Below are 17,167 nucleotides of genomic sequence, written 5' to 3' on the forward strand. Positions count from 1 at the left end.
AAAAAAAAAAAAATCTGGCTTAGGAAGTTGGAGGTTCTGCTCATGTCTTATATTTATTTATCTTATGAGACAAAACATTATTGCTTCTTCATTGACGATTACACTTAGCGTCATAAAAATGTCATTACTTTGAAAACAGTTTGTGGATTAGTTTCTCAGTTTGCCAACATTTCTGGGAATACATGATGGTGGCTGAGAAGGGACAGTCATAAATTAAATGCTAAATAATTACATCAGAATAATTACAATGGAAATTGTCCCCCAGTTTTTACAGCTAGAGTGTATTTCCAGCTAGACATTTTTATAGCAGTGTATACATGCATTATGTCATTAAATATATATTCAATATTGTTATTAAATACAGATACTAAATATTATAATTATAGTTAACTATAATGTGGTATGGGAAAATCAAAAGCCAGTTTGCCTAGGAGCTATGAAGGCTTTTGAGTGTATATATATATACATATATATATATATATGTATATATATATATATATGGATATTTATATATATTATGGAAGGTTTTCTTTACCTGATTTTTTTGAGGTATAGTTGATATACAGTGTAAGTTTCAGACGTATAAAAGAGTCATAATTTTTAACAGTGATGTTCCATTTATAGTTATTATAAAATATTGGCTATAATCCATGTGTTCTATAATATATCCACGTAGCTTATGTATGTCATACATCTCTTTGTTTCTTTTAAAAGGAAAATGTAGGGGATTATAGGTGTCAGCAGGAGTAATAGGGCAGTGAAACCAGTGTAGGAATTTAAATGTGCCCATGACTCAGCTTGCTGGCTAACAGTCTGAGGAGGCTGTAATCAATCAGGGAGGGACACGGTACGGGAGCCTCTCTGGGCCTCTTATGCGTCCTGAGGGTGTCCTTCTCTCATGTGTGCTAGTGACAGCATGAGCTCGGTGTTAAGGAACCACGAAGAGGTCTCTGGAACCTCTCTCTTTACCTTCCTGGTTGGTGAAAGGAAAGCCCAACACATTTCTAGGGACAAAACAAAGGTCACTATTAGAAGAAAAATGTGCTTCAGTTCTCAAAATGGAGACACAGAGACTGTGCACACCTCTTACCCTAAAAAGGGCTAGAAGGCCAGGCTTTGGGGTGGAGCTCCAGCAGCCAAGTCCTTACAAGAAGAGAGGCCCTGTTTTTGCTGTTCGACTTGAGCCAAGGCACATGGCCTCTGCCTTTGATTCCGTGTACACTCTGTCAGGTCTGAGGGCCTCTTTGCTAGAGCATGGAGTCAGGAGTCTCTGGACTTGAAATGGAGGAGGTTTTTTCTAGGACAATGCGGATGCAATTTTCAACTTATCCCGAGTCCCTCTTTTTATGTACTGGCCCCAATGGGGTACGTTCTCCGAATGCCCAGGCTCTAACTTACTCTTCTTCATGAGCATCTATTACTGAGCTCAAAGGAACCCATAGGTACTCCTGTACCTGTCTCCCTGCAGAATGTCTGAAACCCTTCTGGATGTCCACTCCTCAAATATTCTAATCAGTAACCTCCTATTGGCCACTTAGGCTTTGAAAGGCACCATACACCCCGGGTCCGGCATCTCCTTCCTTCATTCCACAAACATTAGTTCTTTTTGCAGGGCAAGCTCCTAGGTTGGATGTCTTGGGATGAGGATGTCACCAAAACAGGATTAAGACTCTGCAGCTTGCTTGCTTTCTCATCCTGCAAACTGGGCCCAGATGTGGATTAAACTAGACTTTATTTATTTATTTATTTATTTTTGTCTTTTTTTCTTTTCTAGGGCCACTCCCATGGCATATGGAGGTTCTCAGGCTAGGGGTCTAATCAGAGCTGTGGCTGTTGGCCTACGCCAGAGCCACAGCAAGGCGGGATCTGAGCTGCGTCTGCAACCTACACCACAGCTCATGGCAATGCCAGATTCTTAACCCACTGAACAAGGGCAGGGATCAAACCAGCAACCTCACGGTTCCTAGTCGGATTCGTTAACCACTGCGCCATGACAGGGACTCCTAAACTAGACTTTAAAAGCAGACCCTCAGTGTTATAGTAAGGCTATGTCATAGCCCGAGATCTTTTTGTTTTACATTGTAAACTTTTGATATTGTTTTGGATGACTCAGGTGCTTAACCCTCTGCCATTAGGGATGGAGATGATGAAGGATGAGTCCTCCTGTAGCAAAAACCTGGCTTAAAAACAAAATACCAGGGGAGTTACTGCTGCAGCACAGTGGGCTAAGGATCCAGCTTATCTCTGTGAAGGCACTGGTTCAATCCCCGGGCCAGCACATTAGGTTAAGGATTCGGTGTTACTGCAACTATGGCATAGGTTGCAGCTCTGGCTCGGATTGGATCCCTGGCCCAGGAACGTCCCTATGCCAGAGGGGTGGCCAAAACAGGAAAACAAAAACAAACAACAAATACAAACACATTGAACTGGGCAGGTCCATCCATGAGAAACATGGGCCTGCTGTGCTTCTGTTGTTGGAAAAATTAAGCACCCGGCCAGATAAAAAGAGAAATTGCTGTGTGATTAGCTCAGGTCCTTGGAGAAGCAGAGGACAAGATGGGATTAAACATGTACGAATTTTGTTCTGTTAGGGGACATGCAAGTAGGAGAGAAAACAGGGAGGGAGTTTTCTGGCTGCAGGGCAAGCCTGGACCACATGGAGGAGCGAGGAAGGCCTGTAGAGAGGACGTGTCCCAGCAAGCAGTCTCAGGAGGGTTTGCAAGGCAGTGACAATGTCCGCTTCAGAGGAGTCCGCCTGTCCTGGGCACCAGCCTGCTGTATGTTCCTCTTGTAATTCAGTTACTGAAACAGTGAAACATGGAGATGTGCTTCAGAGCACAGCCGCTGGGCCAGGACTCAGACACTGGCAAGATGCATTCTCAGTGTAGGCAGGCTGTTGATGACAGGCATTCTCCAGGGCTTAAGCTCGTGTTATCAGATAATGTACAGGAAGTCACATCCTAGTGATGGAGAGATAGATAACCTGTCCCCCAGGGCCATGGCGACGTACTCCGTTTCAGGTTAAACCCTCTTCCATCTCTGCTGCATTCCTCCGAGTCACAAAAAGAGGGTGCCACGGACCCCTGGGTCACCTGTTAGAGGAAAACCCCCAATGTTTTGTGTGCAGGTATCCTCCAGTCCCTTCTCCCTGTAGAAGCAAAACACAGTACATCCTGACAAGCATTCTGGTTCAAGGCTGTGATTTTTCTCACTAGAACTTTTCATGCTAGACCACTGCCCAGTTTCTAGAGTCTGTTCTTCCTGATCAGGCTAGGACACACTGATTCCAAGCCCCAAACTAAGAAGTCACCAACCACTTGAGCCATTTCACAGCACTCCTATCAAAATCCCAGTGAAGGTGATTATATTCAGGGAACATAATTTAGGATATGGTCTAAGTGCTATGAAAGTTCTAACACTTGAAAGCCATACCTGTCTTGACCTTTGGTATTACCTCTCTGACGCTTAATAGGGGTTCCATTTGCATTTCCTGAGAAAGTACCAGTGAGGACAGGACCTTTCCCACCACAGCATGCCGTGCCTCCCTGCAACCCCAAATCTGCAGCGCGTGCCAGGACCCACTCTGGGTTGCTGCTCCATCTCTTCACTTTCCAGGATAAAAATTAGCAGTTCCTCACATTTCCTTTCCTGTTGTGTAGTCAGGAGGCAGGAGCCTGAGTCCATGTTGTAGCTCTGTGGTCCAAATATTTGCTTGGCTCCTCCTCGTCCTGATTTGCACTCTTGGATCCCTAGCTTATTAATTTTGTCTTTTATAAGCTAGCCTAAATCATTTCATAAAGAGGCAGGAAAATGTGAAATTAAAACTGTAAGCACCAGAATTCCTGTCATGGCTCAGCGCTAATGAACCTGACTGGGATCCATGAAGATGCAGGTTCGACCCCTGGCCTCATTCAGTGGGTTAAGGATCCTGCATTGCATGAGCTATGGTGTAGGTCACAGACACAGCTCGGATCAGGTGTTACTGTGGCTGTGGTATAGGCCGGCAGCAACAGCTCCGATTAGATCCCTAGCCTGGGAACCTCCATACACCACTGATGCGGCCCTAAAAAGACCAAAAAAAAAAAAAAAAATCTAAGGTATTAACTGAGTAGTTCTTTCCTGTGCCTATAAAATGAAGCCAAACAGCCACTGCAAGCACTTTTTGTAAGGAAAAGCTGTTTTTTCCCCTCTGCTCTCCATACTTCACTTTTGGCCACCAAATATGTTTGTTTGTTTTTTCCCATAGCAGGCAATTCTCTAATCCACAGTAGACACCAGCTGGATGTCCTAAAATTTAACTCAGTTCCAACACTATCTACCTGGAGATAACATCAGATCCACAGATGAAGGACTCAGTTCCCACCAGAGTGCCCCCATTTCAGACACCAAACACAATTCAGGTTATCACCTGTACATCTAACCAACCAGCTCTAAATTGGCCTCTCACACTTTTTGTGAAAAAAGAGAGAAGCAGGCAGGACACAACCTTAAAAAAAAAAAAAAAAAAAAAAAAGACAGAGCCCTTAAGGATACAGCATAAACTGGTTAGAACCAACGAGGTCCAAGATGGTGGAAGATCCAACTTCCATAGATCCCGAGCCTCTTTATGCACTCATTACAATATTTAGCATGCTAAGTGATACACCCACAGGTGTTGTGGCAGTTCTGAAGCCACCCATAAAAGGCCAAAAAGTGGGCAGTGACCCAAATCCTGGAAATCCATGCCCCTTCCCAGAAGTCGTTGGAATAATCCTCCCACTCATTAGCCTGTGAAATTACCGAGCCCATAAAAACTCACCACCCTGTGTCTGGGGACCTCTCACTTTCTGAGATGGCCCACACCCTATCTCTCTCAATAAATCTGCTTCTTACCTATCACTTTGCCTCTCGCTGAATTCCTTCTGTGCTGAGACATAAAAAACCTGAACTTCAGCAAGTCCTGAGACCTTAATTGAAAGACAGCGGAAGGAGTTCCCTCTGTGCTGCAATGGGATTGGCAGCGTCGTGGGAGCGCCAGGTCGCAGGTTTGATCCCCAGCCAGGCACAGCGTGTTAAGGATCTAGTGTTGCCACGGCTGCAGCTTAGGTCATGACAGTGGTTCAGATCTGATCCCTGGCCTGGGAGCTCCCTATGCCTCCTGGCAGCCAAAAACCGGGAGGCGGTGGGAGGGGGAACAATGGAGTCAAGTCCCAATCTGGGTTACGTAGTTTCACTCAAGTTTGATAACTTGCCAGAATGGCTCACAGAACTCAAGTTAACATTTACCTCTGTTTACTAATTTATTATAAGAGGTTACCACTTGGAAACAGCCAGACAGAAGAGAGGCAGAGGGCAAGGCAATGGAGGAAGAAGCACAGAGCTTCCAGTACTTCTGTGCCTTCTTCAGCCTGGAAGCTTATCAAATCTTGTTGTTCAAGAGTTTTTATAGAGCTTTATCTCCAACCCTTCTCCCCCCATGCCCAGTGTCAACCTCTAATCCCTTGCTATTTCTAGTAACCTGCCTCACCCTACATCGCTCAGTAGCAGAAGCTCCAACATAGGGAAAGGGGCTTTAATGAATAACTGGAGACACTCCTATCCCTTAGGTTTGAGGAGCTCTGTGCTAGGAACCAGGGAAAAGATATATTTCTTATACCACTCTTTGTCCCTTTTTCTTCTGTCCTCAAAGCCTGTCATCAGAGATAAACATAACATAATGATTGCAGAGTCTTCCACAGAGGCCCAGTGACATTTTAGATTTTCCCCCAGGTTAGAAAGATGACGGACATGGGTTGGCACATGATAATGTGTGAGGCAGAGAAAGGGGTGGAAAGTGTTACCCAAGAACTAGTTCCCACCCATCTTGGTGGGTGTCCAAAGCCAAAAGACACAACCAAGCCAAGGATCGGGAGAAGGAAGGATTTCTTTCTTGCAACAAATAAGGAGAACACCAGGGATCTTACCCAAAGCAGTGTCTCTGTGAACGGCAGAGTTAGGGAAGTTTTGAGCTATGGGCACATGCATATTCATGAAAAGGCTTGATAGCAGAGAGAATCCAAGCTTTAGCTGATTCTCACCAGACTTCGAATAGGGCAACATCCTCTTCCCTTAGGTTCCGGTTGATCTGATGGTTGAGTAACTGAAAGGAATTTAAATTCTGTGGAGCAGCTCAAGAAAGTCCTTCAGACTCATCTTTACCATGGAAACAAAACTGGGAGTCTTTACAACTGATTTGTTATCTTTGCTATTGTTACTGGTTCTTCTCTTGCCTGATAACAGTTTGTTCTTTTGTTCCCTTAAGATAGTTATTACTGAGACCTCTTCAAGGGCAAGCATTGTTGCCAGGCTTAGATCACAAAATGGCTTAGGTCAAACTTCTCTGATGTCAAGAAAGCCATGCCTGGTTTTCTTTCTCCTATCTGCTTATGGAAGGACCCTGACCAGCAGTTTTGCCTACTTCACAGGCTTGTTTTAAGAACTCTGTACTGATAGTGTATCCCCAGTGAATTATTTTAGTGGGGTCCTTGAAGATGCAACTTGTTTATGGAGATGTGAAGGAATCAGTTTCTTGGAATAGAAGCTTAGGGAAGCTTTTTCACGTAATTGGTGCACCAAAGATATGGTGTCTTTTCCAGCACCTGTCACTTCTCCAGTTTTGACACTATCCTCCCTGGAGTTAGCATCAGATCCCACAAGTTAAAGACTCAGTCTCTCAAGACTGCCCCACTTTAGATACCGGCTACAAACGGGGCACCCGGGCTACTCACACTCCTCCCTAGCCAGCTATAAACCTGGGAATTCCCACAACCCCCAGTGGCCTTGATAATTTACTAGAATGGCTCATAGGATACAAGAAAATGCTATATGTACTATTATAGTTTATTATAAAAGATGCACATTGAACAGCCAGATGAGGAAGTACAAGAATTCCTCAGGTGTTGCTATCTTAATGTTGGCATCTCTTAATCTTCTTTTCACATTCCATTTGAGATCTTCCTGGTTATTCATATAATAAATGCTGGTCGATTGAAAGCAGTCATTTTCAATGTTATGTTATGAGACTTTTGATCTTATTTAAGCCTTTAGTCTTGGTTGGCTTTCTCAGATCCCTCTATGGGAAGAGAAGGGGTGCACTGCCTCATTATTGTCAGGTGGATGTAGATGTCCAGGTTCCCACTCAGCCTCCACTGACACCCAAGAGGGGTGTCCTCATTCCTACTGGCAGGGGTGGGAGTCCAGGCTCTCTTCATGATGGCTGATACCATGGAGGGAAAGCAAGGAGGAGCTCATTACTGACCCGCAGGGATGAAAATCCCAGCTTCCTACTTATCCTTCCCTGACCCACCCCAGTGATCATGTTGAGGCACCCCATTATAATTTTATAAGGATGGACGACTACATTCTCCACTCATCTTTTGCTGGCGTAGCTGGCAATTGATTTCCAAGTTTTTTTGGTGTTTGGTTGGAGGAGAGAGGTTATTGTCTAAGTGTTTTCTGTCTTACTAGGCTGCCTCTGTCCTGGTCCTTTGGGTAGAGAATGCAGGCTTTTGTTGGAATGTTATTTGAATCTGTACCTGTTGGTACGTCCACACTGCCAGCTTTCTTCAGATCTATGATGCAAAAAGAAAATTGAGGGACTCACCATTGCCTAGGTTCCCAGCTACTCTGCATATTCTCTTTATCTTTCAGAGTCTTCTTAGTTTTTTTTTAATAATGTCCATGATTTTTAGCTGTATTTAGTAGGAAGAATAAGAAAAGTATGTCTGTTCCATCTCAATATGAATTTTAATGTTGTTCATTTATCTCATCAACTTTCTTTGGAGTGTATGTGATACAACCACAAATAAGCCCTTTGTGGTGATTACTTTCACAGAGCTTAAGAACATCAGGTGTAACAGAGTTGGTTATTTGAGGAAAGGATACAGTGTTATGAAAGCAGAAGAGAGGATTGCTTAGAAGAAGGGACATCTAAGCTAAGACTTGAAGACTAATAGGTGAGAGCCCAGCAAAGAGATGGAGAAAGAATGTTTCAGTCAGAGGAAAGACCACCTGAAAAGCTCTGGAAACAAGAGTTAACAGAGTCAAGCAAGGCACAGATCATGAGGGAGTCTGTAAATTGCAATATTGTCTTGGTGATGAGGAGCCCTCGAGGTGTTTTAGGAAGAAGAGTGACATGTTCATACATGGGCTGGAGAATTCCTTCTGGTGGCAGGTAGACCAGTGAGGGGACAGGGATGGTGATGTGGACCTAGAAAGAGGCAGGTAGGAAAGAAGTCAACATGCTCACAGATGCTCACAGATACTTAGAGGCAGAATAAACAAAATGTAGTGATTGATGGGCGCTTGATGTTGGCATGAGGAAAGAGGTTGACAAAGATGATTCCAGTTTCTGCATGTGCAGGTGAGTGGATGTCGATGGCAGTTTTGAGCCTGGGACACAGAAGGAAGAGCAGGTTTGGACTAAGGTTAGGAAAGTAATCAGCTCCATTTCGGACATGTGGCATTTCTCATGTTCCCATGGTGCTCTCTGATGGGCATTTGAGTATTTACATTTGGATGCTGGAAAGACTCGTGAGCTGGAGGTAGAGCAGTCATTCACCAATTTATTAAGCAGATGCTTTTGAAATATGTATGTGCTGGTCAGCAAGCCAGTGCTCCCACTCAGCCCCGGGATCACAAGGGCAAACCACTGTGATGCTTACAGGTGTTCTGCACGCAGGCAACCCTCCTGGTGTTCCCTTTCAATAGAGTATTCAAGAAGTTACATGAGATAGTCAGCACTTCATAATGAAAGAGGCTTTGTGTTAGATGATTTTGCCCAACTGCAGGCTGATACGTGTGCTCTGAGCATGTTGAAGCTGGGCTAGGCCAAGCTGTGAGGTTTGCATTTCATTCAACCTGTGATACATTCAACCTGTGATGCGTTTGGAGCGATGTAACCCATCCTACATCGAGGAAGGTCTGTAGAGGCAGCACATGCTCTGACTCATCCGGGTTCTCTGTTTTGGCCTGCATGTCCTTCTGCATCCAGGCAGTGACTTCCTGCTGCCACCCTGCGGCAGAGCTCGCTCGCTCCCCCCACCCCCACCCCCACACCCACCCCAGCCCAGCTCTCACTTCCTTTGTCTCTACCACCCAGAACTATGCTTACCCCTCCTCCACGGAGCTCAGGGCAAGGAGTGCCCACCTTGAAAGGGATGAAACCCAAGCTCTCCGTGCTGGCCACCATCTCCACGCAGCATCCCTCAGCCCTGCAGGCCTGTCTCATGGGGATCTTCCAGCAGTGCGCTCCCCCCTTTGTCTGGCCACTGGCCTCCTCCTTCCTTCCCCTTACGCATGCCCAGTTTCAGACATGACCTCAGAAAGGATGTGAAAGTAACCCCCTCATTGTTCCCACCTGCTGTTCCCCGCTCATCCTGGGCAGCTGCTGCTGACACCCAGAGCTGTGGGGCAGTCCTCTTCCTCAGTGAGCTAAAGTCAAAACATCTGCCCAGAATTAACCAACCCACACCCCTCGCTTTAGGACTGTGTCTCTTTAGACACAGAAGTTACCCATTCCCACCTGTGGCTCAGACCTGAGGTTCTGGAATCCTGGATCTCTTAAATCCTGGTCTCTTAGTGGACTTCAGGAAGGCCACTCAGCATAACTGGGCCTCAGTTGTTGAAGATATGAAATAAGAGTCTACATCCGTGCTCATGAAAATAAAGCTCTCACTTATTTTTTAAAGATTTTGAGATGGGGAGTTCACATTGTGGCTCAGTGTAAAGGAATCCGACTAATATCCATGAGGATGCGGGTTCGATCCCTGGCCTCACTCAGTGAGTTAAGGATCTGGCATTGCCATGAGCTGGAGTGTAGGTCACAGACTTGGCTGGGATCCCCAGTTGCTGTGGCTGTGATATAGGCCAGCAGCTGTAGCTCTGATTCAACCTCTAGCCTGGGAACTTCCATATGCCGCAGGTGCAGCCCTAAAAAGAAAAAAAAAAAAAAAATTTTGGCATGAAGGATTCTTTCATCAGTCATCTTATCTAACCCAGCTACACTCCAGCCATGTCCCTTTGCCCTGCCTTATTTTTATTTTTTGTAGCCCTTATCATTATATATGTTTATATTTTATGTGTCCTGGGTCACTTTCAGCAAATGTCAGATCCTTTTTGTCTCTGGCAGTTAGAAGTGGAGAGTGAGGGTGTGGGGAGCTTACATCCCCTTCACCCACCACCTCGCCCCCAGGAGGTGTGTTACAATGGCACAAAATCCTACCACGTGTGCCAGTAGACATAAAAACCTGTTATAGCCTGTTCTTGACTCCAGGGAAAGTCTATATCTGTGGTTGCATGAAGGGGCCATGGATAGCACGCCATGCCGACAGCAGGACCACCGGACTTGGGGCTAGTCAGGCAGCAGAGTGAGACTGTAAGTGTCAGAGCCCAGGACCAGTCGGCTCTAGAATCTGGAGTCTAGACCAACGGCACCATTTCACAGGGTTGCTGGGCTTGGAGGATGCTGGTCCACCCATTGTGGTAAGGGCAGAAAAGTCTTCCCATTCAACCACATATCAAGCACTCATATCATCAATGAAAATTCATTTCTGTGTTCATGAACAAACCTCCTCATGCAGATTTCTAAAATGATAGATAGAGGAGTTCCCGTCATGGCACAGTGGTTAACAAATCTGACTAGGAACCATGAGGTTGTAGGTTCAATCCCTGCCCTTGCTCAGTGGGTTAAGGATCCGGTGTTGCCGTGAGCTGTGGTGTAGGTTGCAGACGCGGCTCAGATCCCGCCTTGCTGTGGCTCTGGCATAGGCCAGCGGCTTCAGCTCCGATTCAACCCCTAGCCTGGGAACCTCCATATGCCGCTGGAGCGGCCCAAGAAATGGTAAAAAGACAAATAAATAAATAAATAAATAAATAAAATGATAGAGCCCTAAACAACTACCTCTGGCCCATTAATTCCTGATTAACCTGTTTTAAATTCTATCGGTACAGAGACAACTTCTCTTCATACTGAAGTCCTTTTCTTTGTATTTTTATTATTTATTGGAAGATGGCAAAACAGTTTTTGTTCCCTAAAACACACAATCTCTTTTTATTTTTTTTAATTTTTATTGACATATGATTGATTTACCATGTTGTGTTAGTTTCAGGTGTACAGCAAAGTGATTCATTTATACGTCTACCTATTCTTTTTCAGCTTCTTTTCCATTATAGGTTGTTACAAGATACTGAATATAGTTCCCTGTGCTATACAGTAGGATGGTTATCTATTTGATATATTATACTGAAGCACTTTTAAAGCAATCACCCCCCTGACTATGTGAGGATAAGCTGTTAAGGTGTACGTTTGCTTACTCTCTGTCACCCCCTGGAGTGTGGACTCCCTGAGAGCAGGACTTTGTTGTCCTTGTTCATGCCCATGACCCCAGGTGAAGGAATAAATGATAGAAAGATGGAAAGACAGATGCTTTGTCCAATCCAGCTGGTTCTGGGCGATAGTTTTCCTCCCTGAATGGGGTCTAGCTCCCCGCGCTGCAGGCTAAGCTAGTTGGACCAGGTGTGAGTGAGGTGGCATTTCGCTTCCATTCTCCCCTGTGACCCTGCTATGTCCCTCCTTCGTGTTGTTTATCCACAGTCCTGCTGCTGTCAGCTCCCCTTTCCCCAGACAGCACTGCCTCCCGGAAACCTCCTCCTCCTCTCTGGCCCCTTCTCCATCAACGCGGTGGAGGAAAACTTGAGTGCAGCTACAGACGCTGCCCAAAAACAGCCAGGTCCCTTTAGATGAGTCTTTGAACCTTTCTGGAGCCTTTTCTCATGTGAGAAATGGACAGGCGAGTCAGGCACAGTGCTGAGTATTCAGATGACCTTGTTTAACTTTCATCCTCATGCCAACCCTACAAGTGTTGGTAGATAGATGCCATTTTCAGGTGAGGAAAAGGAGACATTGGGGGAAGTAACTTGCCCTGAATCCCTTAGCATCAAAGCCAGAGGTATGACTGTGCAGCGCTGCTCCCAGCAGAGGCCTTGCTCGCCTGTGACATACAGAGTCCTCCCTGTGGGACTGGGGTAGGCTCTGAAAATCAGTTTCTCAGAAGCTCACCGCTCTTGGGATTCACAGCCGTGTCCATCAACCATGGCCTTAGATGAACTCTAGGTGGCCTCCCTGGGCTCACTTTCATTCTGTCATCATTTACTCTGGCCCAGGGACTCGCTTCCTAGTGAGGCTTACCAGATAGATGATAAGACACAAAGGCTTCCATTATTACCTGTCCCTGGATTCATGTTTGTATGTCCAGAGGAACAAGCAATGGGATAACCCTTGACGCTAGTGGGGAGGGAAGGGAGACGGAGGTCGACTTTGGGCCCAGGGAGAGGTTCCTGTGGGCTCACAAGTCCAGGAAAGTCCTCCCCCGTGTGTGTGTCAGGAAGGCTCAGTTTGCAGGATAGGGTGTTATAGGAGGCCGCCTTCCCCTGGCTCAGGAGGACACACCCAGACCACACACATACACTCACTGTGTACATGAAACAAATGTTCTCTTGCTTTATAGATCAGAAAGCAGTTGAATTCCATCATTCCCGATTTAAGAATGTGAAACTAGGGGTTTTTTCCTCCACAAAAGCAAGGTAACCATCTGATGTCAGTCAACAAACATGGACCAACTAATGTCCATTAAAAAGCCCATTCCCGGAGTTCCTGTTGTGGCACAGCGGAAACGAATCAGACTAGTATCCATGAGGTTGTGGGTTTGATCCCTGGCCTCACTCAGTGGGTTAAGGTCCAGCGTTGCCATGAGCTGTGGTGTAAGTTGCAAACGCAGCTCAGATCTGGCATTGCTGCGGCTGTGACATAGACCAGCAGCTGCAGCTCCAATTCGACCCCTAGCCTAGCCTGGGAACTTGCATATACTGTGTATATGGCCCTAAAAAGACCAAAAAAAACAAAAACAAAACTAATAACTAGACTCCCATATAGCAGTGAAGTCAGAATTTCTGGGGACATGCCTCTAGGCATTGGTGTGGCCACATCACTATTTATTTATTTTTGCTTTTTAGGGCCACATCCGTGACATGTGGAAGTTCCCAGGCTAGGGGTCGAATCGGAGCTACAGCTGCCGGCCTACACCACAGCAACACGGGATCAGAGCCACGTCTGCAGCCTATACCACAGTTCATAGCAATGCCAGATCCTTAACCCACTGAGCGAGGCTGGGGGTGGAATCCACATCCTCACAGATACTAGTCTGATTTATTACCACTGAACCACAACAGGAGCTCCCACATCACTGTGTTTTAGAAGTTCCATCAATGGTGCTTTGAGCACTGCTGGGTGAGGCCGTGGTTACACACGTGTGTGCACCCCAGTTCTGACCCCAAGTGGAGAACCGCTGCATGAGGAAACGGGAGACTTGTTTGGGGACTGGAGGGAGGCAGGCCTTTTGCACTCAAGAAGGTTTTAGAGGAGATGCCTAAGGCACGCCTGAGTGGGGTACCATGGCGACGAGTTGGAGAGATGTGAGGGTGTTTTGAGAGCAGAGAACACCTCTGTTCACGTTCCATCATCACCTGGCAAGCTCTTCCTGTTCCTTTAAGACCAATTCTATTCTTATCTGTCCCCTCTGAGAAATCTCCCTTCAGCTGTCCCCACCCCCAACCTGAGACCACTTGCTGTCCTCCACACACACACACACACACACACACACACACACACCCCTTAGTAGCCTCTGGGTATCTTTTTCAAGGCACTTAGCATGTTACACTATCATGATCTTTTTACATCTGTCTTAGTGTAAAATGAGACTTAATCTTATTAATTTTGGGGCCCCTGGTGCCTAGTGCAGTGTTTGGCACATAATAGATGCTTAATAAATGATTGTCTAATGAATAAATAAATGCATAGGAGAATGTGTAAGTTAGAACTATGTGAAGGACTAACTTGCTTATTCAACAAATATTCGAGGAGTGTATTAGGCCCTTAACATTGTAGTCCAATGGCTCAGATGGATTCAGTGTTAAAATAGCTCTTTTAGATTAATCTGGGAAGCTAGCCATCATTTGTATTATTGTTCCTATGAGAAAAATGAAATTCATTCTGTGTTTTAAATAGCCAACTTCCAGATGAATCTTTAGATCACATTGATTTGAGGACTGTCTGTACTTTCCAAAATGTCCCATGCTAATGTCCCCGTCATTCTACCAATGATTGGACTGAGTTGTCCAGAAAAAGTTCATTTCCCAAAGTTTAGACTAGACAAAGCGAATGTTCACACTTTATCCCTTAGCAGGTAAATCCCATGAGCTAAGTCTGCATCTATACTCTATACCATTTTATTCTTTTTCAAAATGTAGTATTTAAGGGTTTTTTCCCCAATTTCATCAGTCAATGGGCAGATATTTCAGCCAGTGTTTAAAACAGTGGCAGAGTTCCCGCTGTAGTGCAGTGGGCTAAGAATCCAACTGCAGTGGCTCAGGTTCCATCCCTGGTCCCCTCGAAGTCGGTTAAGGATCCAACATTGCTGTAGCTGTGGCATAGGTCACTGTGGCTTCAGGTTCAATCTCCGGTCAGAGAACTTCCACATGCCACTGGTGCAGCCACTGAAAGAAGGAGAGAGAGGATGGAGTTCTCATTGTGGGCAGCAGAAATGAATCCAACTAGGAACCATTGGGTGCGGATTCGATCCCTGGCCTCACTCAGAGGGTCAAGGATCCGGACATGAGCTGTGGTGTAGATTGCAGACGTGGCTTAGATCTGGCGTTGCTGTGGCTGTGGTATAGGCCAGCAACAACAGCTTGGGTTAGACCCCTAGCCTGGGAATCTCCATATGCCATGGGTGTGGCCCTAAAAAAACAAAAAGACAAAAAAAAAAAAAAAATGAAAGAAAGAGAGGGAAGGAAGGAGGGAAGGAGGACGAGAAAGAAAAAGGAAGAAACAAAGAAAGAGGCAGACAGACAATGGCTAACACCAGCACTGACTCTGCCAAGAAGTAAAAAAAAAAAAAAAACAACAAATAAGAAAGAGGCTGGATGTGAAGGCAAAGCTATCTTCAGTATCCAGAGTGGAGTCAGCACTTTCCTTTTCCTGGCCGTCAAATAAGCGTAAAGTGATATAAATGCGCTAGATCCCACTACAGCGTAAAGGTTCTTAGAAGGAGCCACAGTGGGGCTGTGGTTTGGGGATGCTCTGGAAGCCACATCCCCCCACAGCTGAGCCTGAGCACAGCAGCCAGACAGCTCCTGCACCAGCATCAGAGGGAGTTACTGGTGCAGGGAGAAGGACCAACTTAGTGGGATGGAGACCAGGGCTGCTGCAGTCCCAGGCTACTGTTGGGGAAAGAGTTTCTATTTGAAAGATTTAAATAAATAGGTTGAGTAAGAATGGAAAACAAAGGATTCTGGCTGGAGAAGGGAGGGGAAAAGGGATAGAGCTTGTAGAAAGACAGTAGTCTGCTGCATTCTTTCTTGTGGATGCTTGTTGGTTCAGAGAAGACACAGGACATCTTTGGACTGAAAAAAAAAAAAGTTCAATAGTTTGTTCTGCTGCTGGGAAATCAGCAAGTCAAGTCGGGCTTTGTCAGCTCTGAGCTCCCACCTTCCAAGGGCTTGATGAGCATGAGCTGACTTGGGCTGGGGGTGTCTACAGAAGTCCTGGCCTTCCTTTAAGTAAGGACAAGGGAATAAATGAACCAAACGCTTGTTTATTTATAAACAGATGACCCCCAAGGGAGAGCTCCTTTGAGAAAGATGTTCCTAATGCATCTGTGCCTTCAATGTGTGGAAAAGCACACCCTCCAGCTGCAAGTATTTGAGGAAATAATTTTCTTATCCAAGGAAAGGACAGTCATGTTTTCTCGAATGCCAGCATTAATTTAAGGAAGCTATGTGCTCTGTATCCGCACCAGATTTTCATCTGAAGAACTGCCTCCGCTTGATAAATGAAAACGGAGATTCTTCCGAAATAAGGATGTGATCGTCTTTCTTAGATGCTTTGGATTCCAGATGCTCCTGATGCACCTCCCTTAGTGCTACCCAGAAGGCTCAGGAAGTCGTCTGTTCCTCTGCTAGAGTTTTAGCAACGAAAGAAGCTGGCCGCCTGGACTTTATGCCCTGAGTTATACCAGGTTTATAGCTTGGGAAGAAAATATGGTTATTTTAACCCAGATGTAAATTCTGCATGGCTTATTCTGCAGTTTTAGCATCAGGAGACTTCTCCATACAGAATATTTCCTTGTCTCTTATCAGCCATATACACACTAGCTATTTTCCGCAGAACAATACAGCTTATCTCAGTTCCATAAGATGTGTTCGGTGATTTGTGACTCCAGAATCAAGAAACTAACGTGTAGTTTTTAAAAAGTAAAAGGGAGTTCCCACTGTGGCACTCTGGATTAATGATCTGGCTTGTCTCTGTGGAGGCACGGGTTCAATCCCTGGCCTAGGAACTTCCATATGGAGCGGATTCAGCCAGAAAAGAAAAAAAAAAAAATGAAAGAAGCTGATCTGAAAAGGCTACATACTATATAATTTGAATTATATGACATTGTGGAAAAGGTAAAACTAAGGAGATAGTAAAACAGGTCAGTGGCGGCCAGGATTTTTAGGGCATTGAAACTATTATCGTGTATGATGTTGTAATGGCAGCTGCATAGGACTACACATTTGTCAATGCCCATAGAATACACAGCACAAAGAGTGAACCCTAATGCAAACTTTGGACTTTAGTTAATAATAATATATTAACATTGACTCATCAGTTGTAGCAAATGTGCCACACTAAGATGTTAGTAATAGGGGCTGTGTGAGAATTCTCTTTACTCTTCACTCAATTTTTTTAGAAACTTAAAACTGCTCCCAAAAGACTATTAATTTTTTTTTTTAAAGAAAAAGACAACTTGGCCTTAAAACATCTCCATGGAGACAGAGGAGGCAGTAGATGAGGATGTCATTCTGCTTAAGTCTTCTGTGGTACCCAACGTGTAACCTCAAGCAGTTCATTTGAAAATAGTTATCAGTGTATTAAATCTCCTTACCTTCCTGGTAGTTGTTGCTATTACTCATCTCTTTCTTTAAAAACAAACCCAAAAGAAGAAGAATACCAAATGAGCTAACCCTTTTCTCAAGAGGTTCCTGTTTTTCTCCATCAGAGATTCTGTTACACCCCTTCCATGATCCAAACCTTTGCTGACTTGGCCACACT

General features: G+C 45.1%; 1 protein-coding gene and 1 long non-coding RNA gene across 7 annotated transcripts in view; one reads left to right on the forward strand and one right to left on the reverse strand.

Moving 5' to 3' along the window:
- The window catches only part of SV2C (synaptic vesicle glycoprotein 2C), a 247,038-nt gene that overhangs the window by 220,396 nt on the left and 9,475 nt on the right, over positions 1-17,167 (forward strand). The gene's annotated exons all lie outside the window — the stretch shown is intronic.
- On the reverse strand, positions 35-9,274 carry LOC146405587 (uncharacterized). The gene is made up of 2 exons (XR_014838090.1): positions 9,131-9,274; positions 35-3,148 (listed from the first exon to the last, which is right to left on the reverse strand). It is a non-coding gene; the product is annotated as an uncharacterized LOC146405587 (long non-coding RNA).

Source organism: Sus scrofa, chromosome 2 (genome assembly GCF_054392235.1).
Source record: "Sus scrofa isolate SSC_HxYL_T2T_F1_AM1 chromosome 2, Sscrofa_HxYL_maternal_Yorkshire_Landrace_v2.0, whole genome shotgun sequence".
Classification (NCBI taxonomy): domain Eukaryota; kingdom Metazoa; phylum Chordata; class Mammalia; order Artiodactyla; family Suidae; genus Sus; species Sus scrofa.